At 39.6% G+C, this 15,367-nt stretch overlaps 2 long non-coding RNA genes across 2 annotated transcripts; one reads left to right on the plus strand and one right to left on the minus strand.

Moving 5' to 3' along the window:
• Nucleotides 1–6,030: 6,030 nt before the first annotated feature.
• Nucleotides 6,031–7,420, minus strand: LOC112223326. The gene is made up of 3 exons (XR_002949284.1): nt 7,205–7,420; nt 6,799–7,074; nt 6,031–6,641 (listed from the first exon to the last, which is right to left on the minus strand). It is a non-coding gene; the product is annotated as an uncharacterized LOC112223326 (long non-coding RNA).
• A 176-nt stretch (nt 7,421–7,596) lies between these two features.
• On the plus strand, nt 7,597–8,458 carry LOC112223325. Its single transcript, XR_002949283.1, has 3 exons — nt 7,597–7,683; nt 7,862–7,953; nt 8,288–8,458. It is a non-coding gene; the product is annotated as an uncharacterized LOC112223325 (long non-coding RNA).
• Nucleotides 8,459–15,367: the final 6,909 nt, after the last annotated feature.

Below are 15,367 nucleotides of genomic sequence, written 5' to 3' on the forward strand. Positions count from 1 at the left end.
CTTTAAATGGTAGAGGGAAATACAGTACCCTGCCATGCTTACTGTAACACCTCTAGTCAGTGCGGATGGTTGAGCACTGCTCAACAGTGCCTGCCAAAATGGGTTGAACTGGCAAATGATTAAATACATAAAACAATGTTAAACATTAAAATACTCCATAAGTGATCTAATTCTGGATTTGAAACACCAAAGTAGTGTTTAGAAGTTATAGAGAAGGAAACGACACCAAAAGAGAATGTATCTAATTCTGCACTAAACAGAACTCAAAACACCAAAATAGTATTATCAAACTTTTCTGACAGTACTCCCAGTCCCTGGCAAGGTGTTGCCCAGCATGATTAAGTGGTGTTACAACACACCATGTAGTTTCAAAACAGCTCATGGTGATGTGTTTCAAAACTTCAGCTGAGCTTTGTCATCTTCACGTTGGTGGCAGCTCAGTTCCCACTAGTTTTGGTGTTACAAAGCACATAATTATAACAGTGTAGGCTACTTGGTAAAGAGCTAGAGAGATGGAGAAGAGATATGGGAGTTGGCAGAGAAGATGGAAGTTTAACTTACCCTTATCAATAAGTGGTTGCACAGATTTAGAGAAAGCACTCAAATTTAAATAAAGGCCTAGTGTCAACATACCTGAACTACTCATTGCTCCACGAGAAAGTATCAATGGCTTATAGGCTATGGACAGGTCGCGTTTACGTGATCCTGTTTTCTAATGGTTGTCAATTTCAGAAAGTTTCCTCAAATATGCCCAACCTGCCTGGACAGTTTTGCATTTCCTCTCATGAAGTGGGGTGATTGAAGTGTAGCCGAGCTAGGATAATCATACAAATATTTTTTGTAGCATATTATTTTTACAGTAGGCCTAGTATATGATTTTTCTCTCATTACTGTGTCCTCTCTAGCAACTTTGAACAAAAAAAACAACTATTGCCACTGAGAATGATCACAGCAGCCTATACTTTGCGAGTGGCTGGGCGCTGACATATAACATTTTTGTCATCTAGATTTTAGTGGGGGACGGGACAAACTCCGACCTTGATGGTGTCCAGAGAAACTGAGCATGCCCATGATGCAGGGGTTACCCAAGCAAATTACAAGTATACTAAAGTATACTTAAATACAAAAAAAAATCAAATAATATACTTCAATTATGAGATGTATTTTTATAGTGTATCTTAAGTATACTATAAATATAATATCATTACACTTCAACACACTTATTAAAAGAGTACTTTATATTAATTGTTTTTTCAGTCATTTAGTATACTATAAATATTTGCTATCATCACACTTCAATACACTTATTAAAGTGTACTTTAAATTAATTGTTTTTCAGTCTTTAAGTATAGTATATGTTCACTATAATTTAACTTAAACACTTAATTAAAACTGTACTTCAATTTCAAACGCTTTAATTGTAAAATAAATAAAATACAAATATTTAACCTTTATTTATACAGATTTTTCTCATTGAGATAAACTCTATTTTTCAAGAGAGACCTGGTTCAACAGCCTCAAGGGGAACCAAGTTTCAGACAAAACAACTTACATACACAACATTGAACAAAACTATAGACACACATACAGTAAAACAATGACATAATACATAAAGAAACAAGTGTCATAACTAAAAACAGCTGTACTAAAGACAATGATATGATATTTACATCTAACAAGTGTTTAAACTCCACCAACGTGACTAGATCATCATATTAATGTTCAAGAGAATATTCCAGGACCACGGAGCTGAGTAACTAAAAGTATTTCAACCATGACCTGTTCTAATTCTTGGTACTATTAAATGTAAATGAGAATGGGACCGTAAAGGATATTTATTTACTGACCTGATCAAAAAAGAACAGCGATAAAGTGGGCATTTTATCCAATATGGCCTTAAAAATCAGTGTATACCAGTGTTTAAGCTTACGCAAGATCAATGACAACCAGCCAACGGAGCTGTAGAGATCACGATTACATTTTTGATTGGTAATGAACCTGAGGGACGCATGATATACTGAATGAAGTTCTCAGAATAGTGGTTGAGGCCTGCATATACACAGTAGCAGTCAAAAGTTTGGACACACCTACTCATTCCAGGGTTTTTCTTTATTTTTACTATTTTCTACATTGTAGAATAATGGTGAAAACATCAAATAACACATATGAAATCATGTAGTAACCAAAAAAGGTGTTAAACAAATCAAAATATATGTTATATTTGAGATTCTTTAAAGTAGCCACCCTTTGCCTTGATGACAGTTTTGCACATTCTTGGCATTCTCTCAACCAGCTTGATGAGGTAGTCACCTGGAATGCATTTCAATTAACAGGTGTGCCTTGTTAAAAGTTCATTTGTGAAATGTCTTTCCTTCTTAATGCATTTGAGCAAATCAGTTGAATTTTGACAGGGTAGGGGTGGTAAACAATCAGGAACATTTCAACTTTGAAAGTTTCTTCAAGAGCAGTCACAAAAACCATCGAGCACTGATCTCTGCATGTGTGGTTCCCACAGTGAAGCATGGAGGGGGAGGTGTGATGGTGTGGGGGTGCTTTGCTAGTGACACTGTTGGTGATATATGTATAATTGAAGGCACACTTAACCAGCATGGCTACCACAGAATTCTGCAGCGATACACCGTCACATCTGGTTTGTGCTTAGTGGGACTATCGTTTCTTTTTCAACAGGACAATGACCCAACACACCTCCAAGGTGTGTAAGGGCCATTTGACCAAGAAGGAGAGTGATGGAGTCCTGCATCAGATGACCAGAGCGCTCAGGACTTCCGACTGGGGGCGAAGGTTCACCTTCCAACAGGAAATCAACCCTAAGCACACAGCCAAGACAACGCAGGAGTGGCTTTGGGACAAGACTGAATGTCCTTAAGTCATCCAGCCATAGCCCGGACTTGAACCCGATTTATCATCTCTGGAGAGAACTGAAAATAGCTGTGCAGCGATGCGCCCCATCCATCCTGACAGAGCTTGAGAGGATCTGCATAGAGGAATGGGAGAAACTTCCCAAATGTAGGTGTGCCAATCTTGTAGCGTCATCCCTAAACAGACTCAAGGCTGTAATCGCCACTAAAAGTGCTTCAACGTACTGAATAAAGGGTCTGAATACTTACACTACCGTTGAAAAGTTTGGGGTCACTTAGAAATCTCCTTGTTTTTGAAAGAAAAGCTACATTTTTGTCCATTAAAATAACATCAAATTGATCAGAAATACGGTGTAGACATTGTTAATGTTGTAAAGGACTATTGTAGCTGGAAACGGCAGATTTTTCATGGAATATCTACATAGGTGTACTGAGGCCCATTATCAGCAACCATCACTCCTGTGTTCCAATGGCACGTTTTGTTAGCTAATCCAAGTTTATCATTTTAAAAGGCTAATTGATCATTAGAAAACCCTTTTGTATTTATGTTAGCACAGCTGAAAACTGTCGTGCTGGTTAAAGAAGCAATAAAACTGGCCTTCTTTCGCCTAGTTGAGTATCTGGAGTATCAACATTTGTGGGTTTGATTACAGGCTCAAAATGGCCAGAAACAAAGAACAGTACATTAGAGTATCTAGTTTGAGAAACAGACGCCTCACAAGTCCTCAACTGGCAGCTTCAATAAATAGTACCCACAAAACACCTGTCTCAACGTCAACAGTGAAGAGGTGACTCCAGGATGCTGGCCTTCTAGGCAGAGTTGCCAAGATTGAGTAATATCTCAGACTGGCCAATAAAAATAAAATATTAAGATGGGCAAAAGAACACAGACACTGGAGCTCAGATACACCCTCTACCCCTGAAACACACACCATTTTCCCAAGCATCTCTGTGCAGTCAGACCTTTGATTATTTTGTGTCACCTGGACCACAATAATTGGCCCCTCCCCATAGGTTACTGCAGCTAGTGTTGTCAGCACTGCCACTACCTGGGTGGGGGTCTCCACCGGAATTCCCACCGGCTAGGTACTAGGTTGTCAAGGTTCTCATTAGCAGCTTTGAGAAATTCCTTGTATATTATGCTCACCCATCCGGGGGCTTTGGCTTTGTAGGACCAACCCTGCCAGGCAGGCTCAAAGTCTTGAGGGGGCGGTGCTGCTTTAGTGGGTCTCTGACCGAATTTATCTTTCAGTATTGGCTGCATATAGACTACTTGCACTAGGCCTATAAAACAGATAAAGACTTCTTAGTGTATGGGTCGCTCAGGTGGGTGTTTGGGACAGTGGTTCCCAACCTTTTTGGGGTACTGTACCCCTAAAACACTTTGACCTGCCTGAAGTACCCCCTAATGCATGTCTGACCGGCGTGATTCCTAGATTAGGTGTAAATTTGAGAACAATTTGGTTTATGCACCCAGTCAAGTTCGGCAGACTTGTTTTCAATGTCAGGGAAGTAGGATTTGAACTCATTGTTGAGTTTGGATGAATGTGACCCGATTCAGGAAACTAGACGTATGTCGCAAGTCATGACTTCACAGGAGAGCGGTTTGAATGTAAAAAAAAAGTTTTTTTAGCAAAATGTTTTTGAGCAGAAAGGCCTTCAAGCCCATGATTTTATTGGGCTATTGTTCAGCTGCCTGTCTAACCGTAAACACAGTGAGACAAAACAATGCCAGAGCAATCAAACATAGTACAATACAGTAAAAGTGACTATTCAACTGAACTGTAAGAATAATTATTTCTACAGTATTTACAAGGAATTAGAGCAAGCAGGTTGTCTGTATTAATGAATACTAGTTTTTTTTTTATACAGTGTTGGAGAAAGCACCCAATTTTCATACTTGAGTAAAAGAAAATGACTCAAGTAAAAGTTAACCAGTGAAATCCTACTTAAGTATATTTAAGACACTTTTACTCAAGTATTAAAAGTAAATGTAATTGCTAAAATAGGGATGACTAGGGATGTTCTCTTGATACATGTGTGAATTAGACCATTTTCCTGTCCTGCTAAATATTCAAAATAATTTATTAGGAATGTAGAGAAGGTATAAAGTTGTCAAAAATGTAAAAAGTAAATTTACCTAAAAAAACTTAAGTTATTGACATCACTGGGTTTATATTCTTTGCACTTGAGGCCTAAACAAAGGCTTTCAAATTGGTCATGATTACAGGACATAACTGATAAAGTGGACATGGGTAAATATTCAACCATTAAAAAGTTTAAAATTTACTACCACCCTGATATAAGGGATTTCCTCCTCTGAAGAGGAGAGGCGAAAAGGATCAGAGGACCAATATGCGGCGTGGTAAGTGTCCATGGTTCTTTTAAGACGTAAATGTACACATGAACAACTGAATACAAAAACAAGAAACATGAAAAGTCCTATCTGGTGCAAACACAGAGACAAGAACAATCACCCACAAACAGTGAAACCCAGGCTACCTAAGTATGATTCTCAGAGACAACTAATGACACCTGCCTCTGATTGAGAACCATACTAGGCCGAAACATAGAAATACCCAAATCATAGAAAAACAAACAGACTGCCCACCCCAACTCACGCCCTGACCAGACTAAATAATGACAAAAAGGAAATAAAAGGTCAGAACGTGACAGATGTTCCATACATTCAGTTTAATTGCTTAGACACAATTCCTGGAACAACTCACCATTTTCTCAAATCTTCACACAATTTTAATAACACACCCAATGGTACAAACAGCTAACTTCTGGGTCCCAATTCAAACTTTGCCCTCAGACAACACACAAGCTGTCAAAAACAGACTGTTACACACTGGAGGGATTAATTCAAAACACTGCTACCAACGTGTTTAGAATAGGTTTTCAGAGAAATAATTTCGAAAAATCACAGCACTGACGATCCAGATAACCCATTCAGGAACACCCTGGCAAGAGAAATTCAAAACAGTACTGGAATAAATTCCTCTTACATTGGATAAGGGAATATATATATATGCTGTTTTGGTCAAAAACCTGACATTTGAAATGTCACACTGACAAAACACACGAGAAAGAGTCCATGCACAGTAAAATACCCATTTCCAAAAGCTTTATTTCCAAATGCAGCAAATGTACAGGTTACTCAGCATCAGTGTCACACATTATGTTTGCTCTTACCAGGCCGTGGGGGAAAAATGCCCTTGTATGCCTTAGAAAACCCTGGCTAGACACCACAGGCACATCACCACAGGCGTCTACCATTGCCTCCAGGAGGTTTTGCTGTGCGTAGAGGTTGCAGTCATACACTCTCCACTGCCATGTTGAGAAAAATTCCTCAATTGGATTCAGAAATGGGGAATATGCTGGCAAAAAAAAAAGAACGGAGAACCTGGGTTGGTCATTGAACCAGGCACGAACCAGAGCAGCACGATGGAAACTCACATTATCCGAAATGAAAACATATTGGGCTTGCTCTGGTTGCCTTCCTGCTGAAGAATGTTATTGTGCAGCTGATCTAGAAATTGGAGTTGTGCCGTGTTGTATGGACCCACTTTGACGTGGCGGTGGAGGACGCCACGATTACTGCACATGGGAGGCAACGTCACCCTCCCTTCTGACCAGGAACTTGTATGATGGCACGGCGACCAATGATGTTGTGCCCCCTTTTGTTAGGTTGAACCCTGCCTAGTCGATGAAAATGTACTACAGTGGGTCAGCCATGGCATCCAGCTCAAAGATACTCTACAGAAGTATAAAAAATTAAAGCACATTTTACTGTACTACAAATACAGTACTGGTATGAAAGATTGTGTACTGCAACACATTACTATACAGTACTGTATTGATATGCTGGAGAGATGGGCCATACTCTAAAAATTATGTACAGTATAGCAATTACCTGCACATATTGGAATCGTTGCTCCTTATCACTGAATTCCTTTCAAAAGGCACACGGTACAGCTGCCTTGTCCTTATGTGGTTCTTCTGAACGATCCGGTCAATTGTGGAAATGCTGATGCTGTCAATTCCTTGAAGACTACCTGGTCTGCAACTATTTGGGTTTGAATTTCCCTCAAACGGATTGCATTATTGGCAATCGCCATATTCACCAGGGCAGTCTCCTGCTCGGCTGTGAGTAGTCTCCGCCTACCTCCAATGGATGGCCGCCTCTGTTCTGCAAAAATGAAATTGGATCATTACTGACCTATGGTCATCCATTACGGTGGTAAAAACTACACTGAGAACAAAGTGGAGATTCAGTCCATATGCATTACATGTATCACAGTAACAACAAGGCAAATTACCTGTTTTCCTTTCTGAAAGTACAGACAATGTATGCAACCGTGTAACGGCTTAGGTTGGCTTGCGCTAGCTGTCCAGCTTCTCTAATAGTCCTCCCATGTATGAGCACATGATGAACTAGGGTGGCACGGATTTAATCTGAGATTACTTGTCTTTGTTGTCATCCTCGTCCTTGTCCTCTTCCTCTCTGTTGTCTTGCAACTTCGGCAATGTTAGGATCCATTCTCCCAAAGCACATGTAGATGCCTCTTGGCCCTATTTATTGATCCTGCAATTCTGATTGGTGCGTTAACAATTTTGAGGCCTAGTGTTTGCACCTGGAGAAAGGTGTGCTCTGAGTTTAGGTTGTGATGACTTGAGTTAATTATATTGAGAGCATGTGTTTGCTGAATGAATATATAGTGCAATGAATGATTTATTTGGCCACTTTTGTGTAAGGTTTTGCAGAAAGAGTTTTGAATATTGAAACGTGTGGAAACAGGTGAATAGTGTTTATGGTTATGGGAAATGTGTGTGTTTTTGGGAATGGCGTATGGGTTTTTGTGCTACAGGAACCAGTTTTTGTGTTTAAGCAATCAAGAAAAACTGTAATAAATGTAGGTTATTGACACTTATACTATTACGTGGGGGAATTTAATTGAAATTCCATGACACGGAAGTACTCTCTTAGTGTTGCTGACGAGACTCTGATCATGTGAAGAGTTTGGAAATCAAATGCCCAATTGTGGTGCCACCAGACAGCAGAAAACAAGTAAGTTAACCTTTTTATTTATTATAATTTAAATTAGTTTGTAGTAGTTGAGTTAGATTACATACTGTGTCATTATTTCAAATAATTTTGGTGACTTCACAGCAATTGCTAGCTAGCCGAAACGTAGCTAGCTACCAGGCTAGCGTGGATTCATCCACGACTCATAGTCACGTCATGAGATTTGTAAACGAAAGAGGAATATAATAAGACAAATCCAATGGCGTTTCCTACCTCCCCATTTAGAGATTCTGGCGCAGCACAGAAATGCCCTTATCCAGATGGTGTGACACCGGCATTTCCAAATAGACCTGCTAACTTTGTTGTTTCTTTTAAGGTTGGTACCTCCAGCAGGCAGAGAGGCAAGAACCATTCTTCCACCAGTTCAGGGACAAGCTACACTATTTATAATACTGTGTAATGCTCAATGTAATTGCAGTGCTGGTCTTTTTTAAACTTAATGTATTTGTATTGTTTAAAAAATGTACAAATAAAAGGAAATGTATGGTTGAAACATGCCTTTAATTATTATTTAACCCACTGTTCCTAGGCTGTCATTGAAAATAAGAATTTGTTCTTTAACTGACTTGCCTAGTAAAATAAAATTTGTTGTAGCTGTTTGTGATAATTCCTTAAGTATTAATACATTTGTTAACATCATTAAGCATTCAATGTGTTATGAATGACCAAAGGTGTCTGACTTTATAGTAAGTACAGCGTCATATGTGACCCGTTTCAAGAAGCTAGGGGTATTTTGCACGTCATTACTTCACAGGAGAGTCATTAGATTTTTTTTTTACAATTATTATCAAAATGCATTTTTTTAGACAGAAGTGCCTTCTGGAGCATGTGAACTTTCATGTGCCTTAATAACAAACTTGAATGCCATCTGTAAATACGAATAAAATTGTTAGATTCACTAGCCTAGATGGTTTAGCCACAGAAAGACAGTGATGTTTTAAATGTATGTATTTCGGTCCTTGACTAATAATGTTTTGTATTATGTCATGTTTCATATGAACACCAGGAAGAGTAGCTGATGCTTTTACATCGGCTAATGGGGATCCTGATAAATACCAAACCTTCCTGCTAGACATGATTGGCTAAGATAATGGGTGGGCTGGACGTGCCAAGAGATGAGTTCTGATTGGTCTACCATTTAGCAGGCTTCTGTCTATAACATGAGCTGCTCAGTATGTGTAGAAAATCTTTGCTACCACAGCTTTTTTGAAAGATATAACGTTAGCCAAGGAGATATGCAAAAGTGTTGCTACTGCTCTCATCAACATTGCTGCTCAGAATTTAGCAGGCGCTATCAAGAAAGATCAGTGGGGGAAAAATGACTTCTTTCTACACACGGTCAATGTGAACCTGGCCAAACAATCTGTAGCTAGCTGCAGACCAAATCGAAAAGACACTGCCGTGAAGCTTTCATCCATGTATACGGGTAAGAGTCTAGCTACATTTTCAGATATTATACATATCTAATTTAGTCAATGTCATTTTCATTGCAAGTTAAAGCGTACTGTTCACTAGCTAGCCAACGTTAGCTTGCTGGCTCGCTAGCTAATGTTACGTGTATGATCTGTGTAGTATTATTCATACCTCAGAAATCCATTTGCATTGCTAGGAAAAGCCAAATGTTTTTTTATTTGTACCTTTTATTGAACTAGGCAAGTCTGTTGAGAACAAATTCTTATTTACAGTGACGGCCTACCCCGGCCAAAACCCTCCCCTAACCCGGGACGATGCTGGGCCAAAATCTGCACCACCCTATGGGGCTCACGATCACGGCCAGTTGTGATACAGCCCGGGATCAAACCCGGGTCTGTAGTGACGCCTCTAGCACTGCGATGCCACTCGGTTAGCTAGTTAGCGAACATTGAACCTAGTTGGTTAGCTTTAGCTATCTTCAGATTCATACTCCAGCATTTCATGCACAGTGGCTAGCTATGACAATCCATTTGTACTCTAGATATGGGTTAGGGTTAATTGATTAGCTAGCTACATGTCAAAACAAAAGATTACATGACCCATCAAGTTAGCCAGGTGTGGCTGGGGGTGATTACGTCCATCTTTTGAATTTCATGAACATGTGTACATGTCTAGACAATAGTGACCCACCCACTTAGCTAGATGTGGCTGGGGGGTGGCTATAGCATTTCTTTCACATGACCCATCAATTTAGACAAGTGTCTGGGTAAGCATCATCTAATAATTATAAAATATGAATAAAATATTACTATCTGGACACTTTCAAAGTCGGATTAGGATTTAAGCCAAGGACTAGATAAAGTGTATTTTTACCTGGAGTTTTTCCTTATTGTAGGCTACTATTTTCACCACTTTTTGTCTTGGAATCGTTGGTTGTTTACTACACTAGCTTACTCACTCTGTTCAGGACATGGCCTAACATGTGAATTCTTAAAGAGATGGGTGGGGCTAAGGCTTAAGAGGGTGTGAATGATTTTGAATAGGTGTAGACAAAGAGCCCTCCAGTAGGTGTACCAAAAGATTCAAGGGCCATTTTCTCAAAAGTGGAGTTACAAGTTCATCAACTTTCAAAGCAGAATTACTTTCCCATTGTTCCTGAACTGCAGTGTATGTTATACAATTTTGTAGCTGAGTCTCTACTTTTATCCAATGTAAAAAAACGAATTTCGCTACACAAGACCAAATCGAGGTGGTGGGTCACATATGACAAAAGGCATTTATGTATGTGTTATAAATGACCAAAGGGGTCTGACTATAAATTAAGTACAGAGTCATGCTATATAGAGTCTTTATGGATGTGTTATGAATGACCGACGGTGTCTCACTTCAAACTAAGTATTACAGGACACTACATGTCAAATAGGTTATCGCCTCCCGGGTGGCGTAGTGGTTAAGGGCGCTGTACTGCAGCGCCTGCTGTGCCACCAGAGATTCCGGGTTCGCACCCAGGCTCTGTTGTAACCAGCCGCAACCGGGAGGTCCATGGGGCGATGCACAATTGGCCTAGCGTCGTCCGGGTTAGGGAGGGTTTGCCCGGTATCCTTGTCTCATCGTGCACCAGCGACTCCTGTGGCGGGCCGGGCGCAGTCGCGCTAACCAAGGTTGCCAGGTGCACGGTGTTTCCTCTGACACATTGGTGCGGCTGGCTTCCGGGTTGGATGCGCGCTGTGTTAAGAAGCAGTGCGGCTTGGTTGGGTTGTGTATCGGAGGACGCATGACTTTCAACCTTCGTCTCTCCCAAGCCGGTATGGGAGTTGTAGCGATGAGACAAGATAGTAGCTACTAACAACAACAATTGGATACCACGAAATTGGGGAGAAAAAAAGGGGCAAAAAAAACACAGCATTTTAAATTTATTTTATAAAAATAAATAAGTAAATAATAAATAAATAGGTTATCAACGTTCTGCGGATTTATATTCTCTTATGATCCACAGGTTACTGTAGGGTGTGAGAGGTATTTAAATGCTTGATGGACCTACAAAGCTTGCGTGTGTGTGTGCGTGTGTGTGTGTCAGAAACAAGATGATTTAGAGTAGTCCAACCTGAGACTACTGCACCAGGTATTCTTCTTCTGTTCCCATGCTTGAGACCGGGGCTTGATTACAACCTGTTACAATGGTGGTTGATCTTTCAGTGGGGGAGTGGGTGAATGTGTCAAAGACCTGATGGGCCCAACACCGCACGGTATGGCTCGTTTTTGTTGTGTGCGTGTTTGTGTACTGAGGAACATGTAACTTGGTTCCAGAAGAAAGCCACTTTCAATTTCTTTAGGTTGGCCTTTCAGCAAGGTACGTGTTTCTTGTTGTAATGTCGTCCCCAGGCTATTGCACACACAGCACATATAAGCCTGGGATATCAACCATTCAAAGTTGGCCTTAGTGGGAGTGAACATACAACTCTATAGGAGTGACCTTACCGAGTAAAGTATGTGTCATTGTCACTAGTTAACAGAGTGAAAAAGTCACACCTTTCAATTTCCACAATGTATCTTCTTAAAATTGGATTTTAAACCTAATCCTAACTAATGAAGGCCAAGTTTGATACGTTGTCTAGGAACGAGATTAGGTGTAATGTGACAAACATGACTTCACTTTAGAGCGCATTCCAATCCTTCAACTCAACATGTCATCCTTTATAAAGTACATGTTTATATCATATTCGACATAGTGGGTTATGTCACATTTGACATTGGTGATTATGTCACACAATTATGCCACATTTATGAACCCTTTATAAAGCATGAAATATGGTTATAGATACTTTAACACATTTACGTAGTGCTTATGAAGGCATTATGAAGGCTTTATAAGCTGAATGTAATTTAAAGCGGGACTGGAATATGTTTTATAACAGGGCCATTGACCAGAATCTGGCCTGGTCTCAAGGCCTGTGGACCATTGGATGAACAAAATATCTTATCAATAGTCTAATACCTAATTTAGGTTATTTATCTGAGAATGGCCTCCCGAGTGGCGCAGAGGTCGAAGGCATTGCATCGCAGTGCACGAGGCATCACTACAAACCCGTGTTCAATCCCAGGCTGTGTCACAGCTGGCCGTGACCGGGAGACCCATGAGGCGGCGCTCTATTTGCCCAGCGTCGTCCGGGTTAGGGGTGGGTTTGGCCGGCCGGGATTTCCTTGTTAGAACAGAAGTGTTGTTTTGTCCACCTGGTTTACAAGTCATTGTAGTGCTCTTACACAACATAAATCAGGAATTATGTTTTAGCTCAATTTCAACTCAATGTCTTTTAGGTGTTCTTGTATCAAATCAGGAGTCAGAAGGGCTAGTGGAGAAGGAGTCTAATTTCTTATTAACAATTTGTTTCCTTGTTTCCTCACCTCCTCTCCTCGCTTTCCTCTGATGTTTTCAAAAGGAGAGAGGATGGGAGGAGAGGACGTGGGGAGTCGAGGAAATCCTCTAGCAGGTCATTTCTATGTCCAAGTATAAGATGCATTGCTGACGTAAAGGTGCAACACTGGTTTTGTACTAAGTGAGTCTGTATTATAGGACTGACTGTTTTGGAGATCAGTTTTACAGCTTGTTTATCTTTAATCAGGTGGCTTGAAAGATGTAGCTGAGAGATGGTCCTCATTGCCATTCAATTAGAGAGTCAAATTTGAGAAGGAGGCTAGGAAAGTCAGGGAAGCAGGTGAAGGTAACAGTGAAATGAAGCAGATGTAGGCTTAGCACCATAGCACCACTGCTGCTTCAGGCAGCTGAAGCAGCAGGTTATCACTGTAACATCAATGCAATGGAAATAATAATGCATATTCAGTCACCAACCATAGAAGTAAGCATGATGAAAGTGAATAGTCAGGGAATACACACGCTTACAGTCATCTTGTTCTTATAGGCATTTTAGCAGGGATTTGTGCACATTAACATCTTGCAGTGTTAATTCTTAGATTAATACAACCCAATGGTTTTGTGTTATTAATATAGGTGTGAAAGCTGGAAAAGCAGGGAGTGGAGGTCATTGTTATGGTCCATAAAACAAATGACAGGGTAGTGAAGTAGTCTTCATTACAGAAGCCGATAATTACATGAAGGGGCATGGCGATGCAATGAGTGAATTTGTCGACCATTTAAAAGGTAAGGAAAATACATACAATTATATATTATTTAATATGTACCTGAATTAACGTAATTGAAAAATGTATTGTTATGTGGTTAATTATTTTTTAGACAACAGCTAAAGGCAGAAGGAAAAGCTCCACCAGGAAAACAAATAACCTGATGAGAGAGCTTCAAGACCTCTTCAACAAGAACTTCAGTATGTTTAAATATGTCTCCTGATGTAATGTGTTTTGAAAAACAGTAATAAAATAGAATTTGATATATATTTATGACCATAACAAACTCTCATAGTTTGACATAGTCCATGTGAACATTATATGACTTTTTTTTTTAAAGTGAAAATTACAAATGTGTGTTTTGTTTAATCTGGTCATGGACCTATGTTTAGAGAAAATGAAACACTTTCATAAAATGTACTATAAAATATGTCCATATGGCACTTGTAGTAAATATTGAAAGTACCAAATAAGGACGTTATATCCGTTTGCAACGTCTGATTATAGGAAGTCAGGTTCCAAATCCAAAAGTCAGAGAACCATGCCCAAATGGCATATATAACATCCAAATGGTACATGTAAGTATTTAAAGTGCCAAATCAGGATGTTATGTCCATTTGCCACACATGATCACAGTAAGTCAGGTTCCAAAAGCCAAAATCAGCAAACCATGTCCAAATGGCCTATATAACATCCAAATGGCACATGTAAATATTGAAAGTAATCAGGATGGTATGCCCATTTGAAACATATGATCATAGGAAGTCAGGTACTAAAAGTCAAAAGTCAATGAAGTCAGGTACTAAAAGTAAAAAGTCAATTAACCATGTCCATGTCCTACTGTAGGGGCAGTGCTCAGTGACATAATTTCCTGAAACAGGAGGTAAAAATATACAATATAGGTTCACAATATCAACACTTAGTATATCAAAATATATATAACCATACATGAGGAATGTAATATATTTACAGTGATATATACACTGAGTGTACAAACTTAAGAACACCTTCCTAAGTTTGAGTCCCTTTGGCCCTCAGAACAGCCTCAATTTATTGGCTCTACAATGTTTCAAAAGCATTCCAGAGGGATGCTGGCCCATGTTGACTCCAATGCTTCCCATAGTAGTGTCAAGTTGGCTGGATGTCCTTTGGGTGGTGGACCATTCTTGATACACACAGGAAACTGTTGAGCGTGAAAAACCCAGCAGCGTTGCAGTTCTTGACATAAACCGGTGCACCTGACACCTACTACCATACCTCATTCAAAAGCACTTCTGAATGATCCCTCTGAATGTCACACATACACAATCCATGTCTCAAGGCTTGAAACTTATTCTTTAACCTGTCTCCTCCCCTTCATCTACATTGATTGAAGTGGATTTAACAAGTGACATCAATAGGGATCATAGCTTTCACCTGGTCAGCTTATGCCATGGAAAAAGCAGGTGGTTTTAATGTTTTGTACACTCAGTGTGTGTATATATATATACTACTGTTAAAAAGTTTGGGGTCACTTAGAAATCTCCTTGTTTTTCAAAGAAAAGCACATTTCTTTTGACCATTAAAATACCATTAAAATAACAGTGTAGACATTGTTAATGTTGTAAATGTCTATTGTAGCTGGAAACGGCTACAATGGAAATTTTTCATGGAATATCTACATAGGCGTACAGAGGCCCATTATCAGCAACCATCACTCCTGTGTTCCAATGGCACGTTGTGTTAGCTAATCCAAGTTTATCATTTTAAAATACTAATTGATCATTAGAAAACCCTTTTGCAATTATGTTAGCACAGCTGAAAACACTTGTGCTGATTAAAGAAGCAATAAAACTGACCTTCTTTA

This window comes from Oncorhynchus tshawytscha, linkage group LG24, assembly GCF_018296145.1.
Source record: "Oncorhynchus tshawytscha isolate Ot180627B linkage group LG24, Otsh_v2.0, whole genome shotgun sequence".
In the NCBI taxonomy this organism is placed as follows: domain Eukaryota; kingdom Metazoa; phylum Chordata; class Actinopteri; order Salmoniformes; family Salmonidae; genus Oncorhynchus; species Oncorhynchus tshawytscha.